The sequence below is a fragment of the Miscanthus floridulus genome, chromosome 10, assembly GCF_019320115.1.
Source record: "Miscanthus floridulus cultivar M001 chromosome 10, ASM1932011v1, whole genome shotgun sequence".
In the NCBI taxonomy this organism is placed as follows: Eukaryota; Viridiplantae; Streptophyta; class Magnoliopsida; order Poales; family Poaceae; genus Miscanthus; species Miscanthus floridulus.
Genome location: NC_089589.1, coordinates 137,668,396 through 137,680,822, shown reverse-complemented (window position 1 = coordinate 137,680,822; position 12,427 = coordinate 137,668,396). Strand labels below are relative to the sequence as shown.

General features: G+C 50.5%; 1 pseudogene; it reads left to right on the top strand.

Moving 5' to 3' along the window:
- Positions 1–6,213: 6,213 nt before the first annotated feature.
- On the top strand, positions 6,214–11,877 carry LOC136487341 (uncharacterized; annotated as a pseudogene).
- Positions 11,878–12,427: the final 550 nt, after the last annotated feature.

Below are 12,427 nucleotides of genomic sequence, written 5' to 3'. Positions count from 1 at the left end.
ACATGCTACACAAATTCCTGATATATGTATGCCTCCTCCATGTATTGATTACTGGCATCCTCCTCCTGATCACCCTCCCTACAGGAATGGAATTCGTCTTTGAGGAGTGGTATCATATGGTCCGTGCAAGCCTGCAGACAAGACTGTCAGCTTCCTTGTTGAACCATTTACTCATGATGGTCAGTCCGTTCTGAACTAGGGGGGAGAAGAAAGGCATGGTCCACATGGGGTTTATCACCCAGAAAACAATGATTCCTGTTATGCTCATGTGCCTGTTGATACTTTTGTCAAAAGTTTACCTCATCTCATACTTGAAAAGGTCAAAGATAACCATTCAGATGCACTTGAGAAGCAACCTGTCATCAAGAAGGATGTGGCACTGCTAGAGAAAATAAAGTGCCTACCTCATCACATACTTGGAAAGGTCAAAGGTAACCATTCAGATGCACTTGAGAAGCAACCTGTCATCAAGAAGAATGTGGCACTGTTAGAGAAAATTAAGTGTCTAAACATCAAAGCTAGAAATCTTCGTGCCTGTAACATGCCCGAAATATCTTTGTGCAAGGAATCCAAGGTTGAATGCCCCAAAAGCCTCAATTTAAAAGCAGATCATCTAGCAAATGATGTCCCCTTCAGCGCTGCCACCAGCTATATCACCTCTGCCTTTGATATGGCTAATTCTGTTTCTGAAAGAAGTAAGCATGGGTTGGTTGGTACATCAAATATGTCTGCTATTCGTGTAACGACTGATCTGTCAGAAGGACATGTTACTGAATTCAGTGAAGCTAAAAAGATGGGCAACTCTACTGATAATCATGTTAGTCGCTGAATTCTTACTCTTGGTAGTAGCATAATTCTTACTCTCATCGAGAGAGGATGACACTAGGAGTTGGGGCAATTTTCTGGTTTATTTCTCAATGCCATGCCAACCTGAGGGGTTGGAGATACATATTTATAGGCTGCTAGCCAGCCAAGCATATGCCAAGATGCTAGTCTAAGATGCTAAGATACTAGTCTAAGATGCTAAGATGCTGTCCTCTAAGATGCTGTCCTAAATGCTAAGATGCTGTCCTTGTGGCAGCAACAGCCAGCAGCCCGACAAAGACCAGACCATGCCAAGACTTATTCATCATTCTCCCCCTAAATCTTGTGCGTCGTCTTGTGGGAAAGTTGAACCATCCCGGTCCTCGAGCAGAGCTCAAGGAACTTGATCCTCCCAAGGGGCTTGGTGAGCAGGTCCGCAAGCTGGTCCTTGGTGTTGATGTAGCTCGCCTTGATGCTCCCTTCGTCCAAACAGCCTCGGATGAAGTGGTACCTCACCCGGATGTGCTTGCTGCGTTCATGGAAAACATGGTTCTTTGCCAGGGCCAGAGCGGACTTGCTGTCCACCCTGAGCTCCACCGCTCTAGTGTCTCTGCCGAGGAGATCACCAAGCAGTCGAGCGAGCCAGAGCGCCTAAGTCGAGGCGGTGGAGGCCGCTGTGTACTCGGCCTCACAGCTGGACAGGGCCACCACCTGCTGCTTGACCGACTGCCAGCTAACGAGGCACTTGCCGAGGAAGAAGAGGATCCCGCTCGTGCTCTTGCTGGTGTCGATGTCGCCGGTGTGGTCGCTGTCGCTGTACCCGACGAAGTGTGCCGCCCCAGGGCACCTAGGGTAGTAGAGGCCGTGATCGAGAGTCCCCGCAACGTAGCGGATGATCCTCTTCACAGCCTGCTAGTGCTCCATCGTCGGTCGCTGCATGAACTGACTAACGTAGGCGACGGAGAATGCCAAGTCTGGCCGTGTGTGGGCAAGGTAGCGAAGGCTCCACACAAGACGCCGGTACTGCGTAGCATCCACCTCCTCCGTCGTGCTGTCGCGGCTCAGCTTCAACCTCTTCTCCATCGGAGTGAGAGCTGGGTTGCAGTCGGTGAGCCCAGCTAGCTCAACGACGCGCTTGGCGTAGGCGGTCTGTCGAAGCGTGATCCCGGAGTCATCCTGGTGCACCTCGATTCCCAGGTAGAAGGAGAGAGGCCCCAGGTCACTCATCTGGAAGGTGGCCTTCATCTCTTCCTTGAATGCCGCCACCTCCGCATCCTTGGTGCCGGTGATCACCAAGTCGTCGTCGTAGACACCCACCAGCAGAGCATTTCCTCCACTGCCCCGTCGGTAGATGGCCGTCTTGTGCGGGCTTTGCTCGAAGCCCATCCCCTTTAGCGTGGAATCTAACTTGGCATTCCACGCCCTCGGTGCCTGCCGCAAACCATAGAGGGCCTTGGCAGGCGGAGCACCTTGCCCTCCTTGCCGGGGATCGCAAATCCCGGCGGCTGGTGCACGTAGACCTCCTCCTTCAAGTCGCCGTTAAGGAACGCCGACTTGACGTCCATGTGATGAACACGCCAGCCCTCCTGGGCAGCTAGCGCAAGGAGGAGTCGCACGGACTCCATCCGTGCCACGGGAGCAAAGGCGTCGTCGATGTCGACCCCCTCCTGCTGCACGAAACCTCGTGCCACCAAGCGAGCCTTGTGCTTGACGATGGCGCCGGCTTCATCCCTCTTCAGCTTGTACACCCACTTAAGGGTGATCGCGCGGTGACCATGAGGAAGGTCAGCAAGCTCCCAGGTGCGGTTCTTCTCGACTGCATCCATCTCCAACTGCATCGCGGCGCGCCATGCCGCGTGTCTCTTGGCCTCTGCAAACGACCGAGGTTCGCCGTCGTCACACGCAAGGTGCAACTGCGCTTCCAGGTCGTGAGGCACCGGTCCCGGCACCGGCTGGTCGCCGAGAAGGTTCTCCAACGTGCGGTACCGCAACAGCTCGCCGTCGTGGTACGCGTCAATGCGTTCCTCGTCGTGAGAGAGCGGAGTAGCGAGCTCAACCGGGCTGTACTCGACACGAGCTGGTGTTGGAGTAGACGTGCCCGGAGAGGTGCCTGTCGGTGCTGGAGTGCGTGGCGGAGCCGGCGAAGGACTCATCGTAGCCGAGGTCCTGGCTGGAGAGCGTGGTGCTGTCGGAGTAACAGGCGCCGGGGTCGGTGGAGGCTCGGGGACTGGGGTAGTCGCACTCGCCGAAGAAGAGCTGCCTACTCCCCCAGCTCCCTCGAAGTGGACGTACTCGACAGTGAAGTCGTCGTACGTCGGAGTCGAGCCGTCGTCCACCGCCTTGTCCCACGCCCATCCTCGCCCTTCGTCGAACACAACGTCGCGCGCCGTGCGCACACACTGTGTCTTCGGGTCGAGGATGCGGTAGGCCTTCGAGCCCTTCGCGTAGCCGATGAACACCCCCGGAGTGCTCCTGTCGTCGAGCTTGTTGATGTGGCCAAGCTCCTTGGCGAACGCGACGCAGCCAAAGACCCGCAAGTGGGAGACCGCCGGCTTCCGCCCATGCCAAGCCTCGTACGGCGTCCTGCCGTCGAGCGCCTTGGTAGGCGAGCGGTTGAGGATGTAGACGGCTGACACCACCACCTCTCCCCAGAAGACAGCCGGCATCCCCCTCTGCTTGAGAAGGGCTCGAGCCATCCCCACAACCGTCTGGTTGCGCCGCTCGACGACGCCATTCTGCTGCGGACTGTACGACGTGGAGTAGTGGCGCTGAATGCCCTCATCAGCGCAGTACGACATGAATTCAGCTGTCGTGAATTCGCCGCCGTTGTCGGTGCGCAGCACGCGCAGCTTGCGGCCGCACTCCGCCTCCGCAGCAGCCTGCGCGCGCCTGATGGCGTCCGCAGCCTCTCCCTTGCTGCCGAGGACCATCACCCACATGTAGCGGGAGAAGTCGTCGACGAGCAGCAGGAAGTAGCGTCGTCCTCCCGGTGTGGCCGGTGTCACCGGGCCACACAAGTCCCCGTGCACAAGCTCGAGCCTCTCCTTGGCTCGAAAGCTCGCCCGCTGGGGAAAGGGGAGTCGCCTCCGCTTCGTCAATACGCAGACGTCGCAGAGCTGCTCCACATGGTCGAGGCACCGCAGGCCTCGCACCATCCTCGTGGCACTGAGCTGCTTCAGGGCCTCGAAGTGAAGGTGCCCGAAACGCTCGTGCCACTGCCACGCCTCGTCGTCCCGACGAGCAGCGAGACAGAGGGGTTGTGCCACCTGCACGTTAAGGACGTAGAGTCGATTTGCGCTTCTGGATACCTTGGCAAGAAGGCGACGACGACGATCCCAAATCCTCATGACTCCATCCTCAACCTCCACGCGCGAACCGTTCTCATCCATCTGTCCCAAGCTGATGATGGAGTTCCTCAACGCGGGGATGTAGTAGACTCCGGTGAGCAGCCTGTGCTCACCAAACACGGCGGTGAAGATGACGAAGCCGACGCCCTTGATCTCCACGCCGGAGGCATCCCCAAACTTGACGGAGCCTCGGACGCTAGAGTCAAGCTCGGTGAAGAACTCCCGTCGACCGGTCATGTGATGGGTGGCGCCGGTGTCGAGGCACCACCCGTCAGTCTTGTCGTTGCCGGAGCCGTCGCCGAGGAGGGCGTGTGCTTTTGGCTCGTCAAGGTGGAGGAGGGCCGCTGTGGCCGGTGTCGCTGGAGGTAGCTCGATGCTTGCATGTGCCATGAACAGAGCCGGCTCCTCCTCCGCCTGTGCGACATGGGCCTGGCCGCGTCGTGGCTGTCGACAGTACTTGGCCCAATGGCCAAGCTGGCCGCAGTTACGGCAGGCGTCGTCTCGTGCCGGCTTGTGCCTGCCGGCGGCGCCGCCCTGGGCGCCTCCGCGGGCATCACCCTCGGCACGTCCTCGCGCCCTGGCCTGGGCGTCTCTGCGCGCCTTGCGCGGCTTGCCACGCTTGCGGCCGCCTATCGCGGAAGAAGGCTCCCCCTTCTTCCGGTCACCTTGGCTGGCAAGCCACTGCTCCCGAGTGAGAAGGAGCTTCCCGCCAGTGGTGATGGGCCCCGAGAGAGACTGTGGCTCATCGCTGTCGACGAACTTGAGGCGACCTATCGCCTCCTCGATCGACATCGTGGAGAGATCCAGCAGAGACTCGATCGAGCGAGCCATCTGCTTGTACTTCTCGGGGACGAAGCGGAAGAGCTTTTCGACAGCTCTCTCCTCGCCGTAGGTGTCATCGCCGAACTGCACCACCTTCTGCAACAGAGTGTTGAGACGGAGAGCAAAGTCATCAACGTCCTCACTTGGCTTGAAGGCCAGGTTCTCCCACTCCTTGCGAAGTGCCTGTAGTGTGGACTTGCGGGCGCGGTCGCTGCCGATGCGTGCCGCAGCGATGGTGTCCCAAGCCTCCTTGGCAGTCCGCTTGTTGGTAAGCGAGAACTGCATCTCGGGCGGGACGGCAACGATGAGGGCATCCAGCGCCCGTCGATCTAGGTCGTAGTCGACGTCGCCGTACCGGACTGCCTCCCACATGTGCCGCACCTGGAGCTTTACCCTCATCACCGCAGCCCACTCGACGTAGTTGGTCTTAGTGAGGGTAGGCCACCCACCGTTGGGGCCGACGTCAGCAGAAACGGAGCTGCTGATGCTGCCGCGCAGGGCCTCGACCTCTGCTGCCGCCGCACGCGCTGCATCCGCCGCCGCCGCTGCTTCCGCCTCCGCTCTGGCTGCTGCCAGCTCCGCCGCTGCCAGCCTCGACGCCCTTGCCGCCGCCGCTCGCTCGCGTTCCTCTGCCGCGGCAAGTTCGGCCTCCTGCCGACGCCGCGTGCTCGAGGCGACCGAGCGCCGAGACTGCCCTGCGGAAATGACGCGCTACCGGAGGGCTGCTGCATGGGGAGAGGGCTGCTTCAGACGAGCGAGGGAGAGGAGTCAGCAGGAGCGGCCGGAGCTGCTGCTGCTCTTAGCTGGGGCTGTTGCGAGGCTGGGAAAGAAGATGAGCAGGAGATGCTCAGGCTACATGATAATACGGCTCTGATATCAGTTGTTAGTCGCTGAATTCTTACTCTTAGTAGTAGCAGAATTCTTACTCTCATCGAGAGAGGATGACACTAGGAGTTAGGGCAATTTTCTGGTTTATTTCTCAATGCCATGCCAACCTGAGGGGTTGGGGATACATATTTATAGGCTGCTAGCCAGCCAAGCATATGCCAAGATGCTAGTCTAAGATGCTGTCCTCTAAGATGCTGTCCTTATGGCAGCAACAGCCAGCAGCCCCACAAAGACCAGACCATGCCAAGACTTATCCATCAAATCATGTATATGGAGTAGTGGATACACCAACAAACCTCTGTTGCAGTTCAGCTACGGACACTGCATCTAATATCTGGGGACATGGATGGAAGGAACACTCTACTGTTTACGCTTTGCCAGTCTCTACAACAAATAATCATGAAGATCAACCACTTGCTGAGAACTGCCCACAGCAGGGGCATGCGAGAACTGCTAATGATTTGCTGAAATCTCCTCCTTACGAAATCCAGGTACTTGATTGCCATTTTGCATGATGCAATGTAATTTTTCACCAGTATCGTTAATATTGTGTTGCACTTGATCTGGAATACACTTTTCCTGTAACATAATCAGGGTCACTGAAATGTTTTGTAATTTTGTTAGTACGAGATATGCTGAGTTAGTACCTAGACATGTAAAGAGAGGTTTATATAAATGTAAATTCATCTGTATCCATGTTAAGGTTGATGCATATCCTTCAAAATATGCACCCTTGTCCTATATAGTGTAATTCTTACATGTTCTATTTAGGCATGTTCATTTCCTTATTATTACTCCACTTGTATTGCCTCCTAATTTCTGAACGTAATACTCAAGAATTTGGCATAACATAAATAAAGTCTTAAAAGTGAGCAAGCAACATTGTAAAAGGACGAATTAACTACCCTATTTCCATAAATCTTAGTGTTTGTTGTTTGAACTTTTGTTTAATTGATTTATTCAGCATTCAAGAAGAGAGTTGTCTGCTCAAAATTCACAACCACAGGGAGAGGAGAGGGGAAAAAGTCAACAAAAGGCAAAGTCTATTGCAAAACTGGAATTTGTACAAAATCAGAAGTCAAATGATGCACCTGGCCAAAGGGCGCCTAGCTCAAACGGTTAGGTGACCCAGCGGCACTCCTCAGGTCCTGGGTTCGACTCCCCGTGGGAGCGAATTTCAGGCTGAGGTTAAAAAAATCCCCTCGCCCGTCCCCATGTGCCAAAGCGCAGTGGAAGGCTTCGGCCCGGTTCACACAGGGTTACGGCACCTCCTGCGTCAGGATTGGGGCGGGGGTTCGGGGGTTTTCTCGATCTGTGTGAGAAGATCTTCTTAGTAAGAAAACCCGGGGGCCGTCATAACCCCCTGCAGGTCGAGTTTTTTTTTCAAATGATGCACCTGGTAAATCTGGTGATTCCCATGTATATGGAGGATGGAATGCTTTGATGAACAAGCTTGGTTGTGCTGAGGATATTCCATTTAACATTTCGAGACATGGATGGGAAGGTCACCCTGCAGTTGACTCTTTGCCAGTTATGACAGATTCTCATCAAGATCAATCTTTTCCTTGGAACACCTCTCAGCAAGGGCATGTGCTAACTGATGATATTCTTAACTCTCCTCGTTATGAAATTGAGGTATGAAGTTTTCACTTTGTATGACACCATGCTATTTTCTACTATTGTCAATTAAATGATATCTTGTACCTGTCCAGGAATGCATGCTTTTCTACGACATTATCAAGGCCACAAAACTGTTTTGTTATTATGATGAGACCAATTGATACTTAAATGCCATAGTTAGCTTATCATTCAAACATACAATATGAAGAGATGTTTGTGTTCAGAAATTCTTCTATTCAATAAGTTCATCAATATCAATGGTAACATTGATGTCTATCCTCCAAAAGCTAGTCTTTCCTATACATTGTTACTCCATGTACAGTGTTTATTGAGTATCTTGAAAGTTGTGCATGCATATAAATAAAAAGAACTAAAAGCAGGCAAGCAAAGTGAAAGAAGGACCTGAGGTGTCCATTGTCCCTGAATCTTATATTTGTGTTATTGTAACTTCTGTTTATTTGGTTCATTTAGCATCCAAGATGGAGAGTCTCCTACCAAATATGCAAAACAACTACAGATGGAGAATGAAAACATCGAACATGAGGCAACATTTATTGCCAAACCAGAAGACTTGAGCACACAACCATTTGTACATAGTCTGAAGTCAAATGATGCACCTGGTGAATCTGCTGATTACCATGTATATGCCAGATCGAATGCATTAAGAAACAGGCATGGTAGTTCTGCTGAGGATATTTCATTTAGCATGCCTGGACATGGATGGAAAGATCACTCTACAGTTGACTCTTTGCCAGTTGTAAGGACAGATACTTATCAAGATCAATCATTTCCTGAGGGCACTTCTTTGCAGGTGCAGGGGAGAGCTGTTGATGATATGGTTAACTCTCCTGGTTATGACATTGAGGTACCCAATTGTCATGTTGTGTGATGCCATGTTATTTTCTTCCTTTGTCAACTAAGTGTTGTCTAATACTCGATTAGGAATAGTTGATTTCATATCATGGTATCATGGACACCAAACTGTGTTGCAATTGTGAGACCAGTTTACATTGAAATGAAATGCCATGCTAATCAATCATAAAATATAAAAAGATATTTCTGTTGCTTCTAGGAATGCTTCTACTTGATATATTCATCTATGATGTTAAGATTTAATGCTTGTCCTGTAGAAGTTGAACTTGGTTGGACTCTTTTCCTACAGTTTTGCACACATCCTATATAGGTGCATCCTTTTCATTATAGGTTGCTCCATTTCCGTTGCTGTCAAATTTCTTAAAAGAGTACCAAAAAGAGTGACACTTGTACATAAATAAAATGTGAAAAATGGGCAAACAGCACAGACAAGTCTTAGTGATGTGTCATTTCTCCAAGAATCTTGTATTTATTTATTTATTTTTTGTTGCTAACTATGTTTATTTGGTTCATTCAGCTTTCAAGGAGAGAATTGTCTGCACAGCATCCAAAACAACTGCAGGAAGAGGAGAGGGGAAAACTTCAACAAAAGGCAAAAGCTAATGCAAAACTGGAAGAACTGAAGAGATGTTTGTTTGTACAGAATCATATGTCCAATGATGTGCCACAAGAAACAAACAAAAATCTTTGTAAACAAAATGCTGGAAGTGCCGCGAAGAATACTGCAGCTGCTATCAGCTCCACTCAGAATGTGATGTGTGCAGCCAAGAAAACTGACATTAGCATGCTGGAACACATTGCCCAGAAAACTGAAGCAGAGTCACATGATAGTAATGCTCCAAAGCTTTTGCAGACGGAGGATAGGGAAGGACAAGTTCATAAACAGGAGAGTATTTCAAGGGGCTCCACTCCAGCATCAGACACTGCAGCTGCTAACATAAGTCCTTTGATTCCGAACACCATTTCCCCAGTCAAGAACACTGAAATCAAGATTATGGAACCAATTGACCTGAAAGGCGTGTCACACAAATGAAAGCAGGACTCCAATGCATTTGCAGATGGAGGAAAAGAGAAGGCAAGTTCATTCACATAGAAGAATTTTAAGGGGCTGCGCTCCAGCATCAGGACCTGCAGGTGTCAACAAAGGGTCTTTGATTCATAATGTCATACCTTCAGCAAAGAACAATGAAAACAGCATGATGGAACACATTGCCTGGAAAAGTGCATCACAGTCACACGAGAACAGTTCTCCAAAGCGTTTGCAGATGGAGAATAGGCAAAGGCAAGTTCATCCACAGGAGAGAGTTCTAAGGGAGAGATCAAACATAGCTGAAAGCACAGAAGATATTACAACTGTTTCTGGGACTCATGTAAACGCGCCAAATGCTGAAGCTAAACCTCATGTGGACCTCTCAACACAAAGCAAGAACAGACCTGTGTCACCATGTGTGTTTGGAACTAAGAATACAGAAACATCAGGTTTGCTTAAAGCTCCTGTATCAGGCGTTGTTATCAACAGTTCTATAATCACCATGCAGACTCCTTTGGCTAGAGGCTTTACTGTGGGGAGCATAATGCTTGGGGATGTTTCAGTTGCATCCAATCAGGAGAAAACAGTTGCCAAGGAAGTGGATGATGATACAACAAATAGCTGTGCTAGTCCTAAGCAGACAAAGCAATTGGGAAAGAATCAGCATGATGAACAGCATGCCAAGAATCCCCATGGGGGTGACAGTATCATGTGCGCAGAAGTTAAAGAGCCAAGCAAGAAAGAACGGCCTGAGGCTGGTGGGGTGAACTGCATGGCAATACCTGCTCCAAACCAGTCATCTGGGAATCAAAGCACTGTTTTGCAGGATGCAGTGCCAGCAAAAACAAGTGAAATAGAGTGGCATGCCCATCAACCTGAATACATAGAGCTGCACCTGCAGAATCCCAGGCAAATGGTACAGGCATATAAGCACATGACATCATCTGATAATTCATCAACGTCCATATTGGAAACTAAGTCATGATAAAGAAACCCTGCATACTTCCACTGCTACACAATCTGGGATTAAAACAGAACCTGAGAACCGGGAGGATGGGAAAATTAGCAAGCATCTAGGGAGGAGCAGTGCTGCTTCTGACCAAGGAAGCACAAATGGTTCAGCTACATTAGCATCAGATCTTACTGAAAAGGAAGCCAACTCTCTAGTGTTAAAAATCATGCAGGAGTTATCTGACCAGTTGGAGCAAGTAGAGAAACAACTCGACTCCACCCATGTGGTTGCTGTGAGCCGCTCAGAACCAACTCAAACGGTTTCGCTACCTGGGTACACTTGGGGAGAACATCGTGTGAGTCACAGTCAAAGGCAATACCATGTAGATGGCCAAGGAAACGTGTAGATCAGCTACGCTGCAAATGTGTGGCTTCACACAGGGGGCATCAGCTCTGTCTACCGCTCGTGTTGCCTGGACCCATCTCTGTTCCTGAGAACAACATACTGAATGGCAGCAGTGCTCCAGTTTGGATGTGGGATGCTGCCGAGGGCATACTGACATCTGACATCGGCAACATCACAGTTGTGGGTACTGCAATTACAAGCAGAAGTCGCAGCGAACTGACTGAGAGCATCTACGGGGTCAGTGAAATGGATCAGCACTGCATGCAAGTCATAGGTGGCATGTCATATGACACTGTTGTGGCGAACCCTGAGATCCAGTACCACGCAGGTCTGGCACACCAGCAGGTCAACCCGGTATGGTTACCCCACGGCCAGCAGGATATGAGTTATCATAGCAGCAGTGGTACCGGCGTGTATTGGCCACAGATGGGCGTAGGCGCTGCGATGCAAAGTCATGGTGTGACCAGACCAGTAGTAGGCGCTGGGCACCCTGGTTATCAACTAATGCCACCACAGATGGACGTAGGCGCTGCGATGCAAGTCATGGCTTGACCGGACCAGTAGTAGGCGCTGGGCATCCTGGTTACCAATTAATGCCAGTTGCATCTCCTGGCGCTGCCTACACTGGGAGCACAATGGTGAGCGTGGGGCATCCGGCGGCGGCATGGACTTGGGGAAGCGAACATGTGTACTACGCCTGATTGTCTGGATAGCAGTAGAGTTTGGTGTTGGGTAGCTCATATAAGTCGGCTGTGCTGCTTAATTGAATCGTCTTTCAAGTCTCAAACAGTCATGTGTGCACGTACTGGTGTCACAAGCAGATCCTTCGAAGCGATGATGAATGAATGGTGTCAGCTCTAGTCTCATATATTTGACGCAGCTGTATTGCTAGGAATCATTGTCTTTCATCTTTCATTCAGTCACACAATTGTATGGCCACATGCTCCAGCAGTGTTTTTTAGGACAAATTTGTATGATGCCTGAATATTATGTATGCAGCCACACTGCGTTCCATGTTTTTGAGTAGTCTTGGGCTGGCTGTACGCAGCCACACTGCAGACGACATACCTTCACAAGAACTTTGAGTTTAGATTTGGGCACCCCTATTTTTTCTGCCTTAACAGTGTTTAATCTGTTTGTTTACAAATAAGCCCATTGAAAAATAAGCACATTTTCTGACTTTTTTCATCTGTCATTGACCATTGTGCGTTTGGTAATTGTGTTGTTAGCCTTACTGCAGCAGGGGTTCAGTAAAAATGCCAAATGCCAATACTCTGCTGCTTCTCTTGCGGTAATTGTATTTTAATTCAGAGAAAGATAAGTCTCTTTGTTTAGAGAAGTGCTTGGGCTAAATGCCAATACTCTGCTTCACTTTGCAGATATAATCTTCTATTCTCATGCAGTTTGCTTCTTTTGTTTGTTGCTCGGCTTTTCAGGTCTAGGAAAACTAACTTCAACAATAATACAATAGAAAGCCCAGTTGTGTTAATCATGGTACTTAATCTGATTCTCTTGCTAGTGCTGACTCACAGGGCTGTGGACAAAAAACTAACACAGCTGGCAATTTGATTGCATCGACCACCTGTTATGTGCTGAAATTTGTTTTTTCATTTGTTTTCTGTAAGGGAAGACAGAGCTTTCTTAAAGTTGGAATTTGATGACAGTACAGTGCCCTCGTCTTGCTGA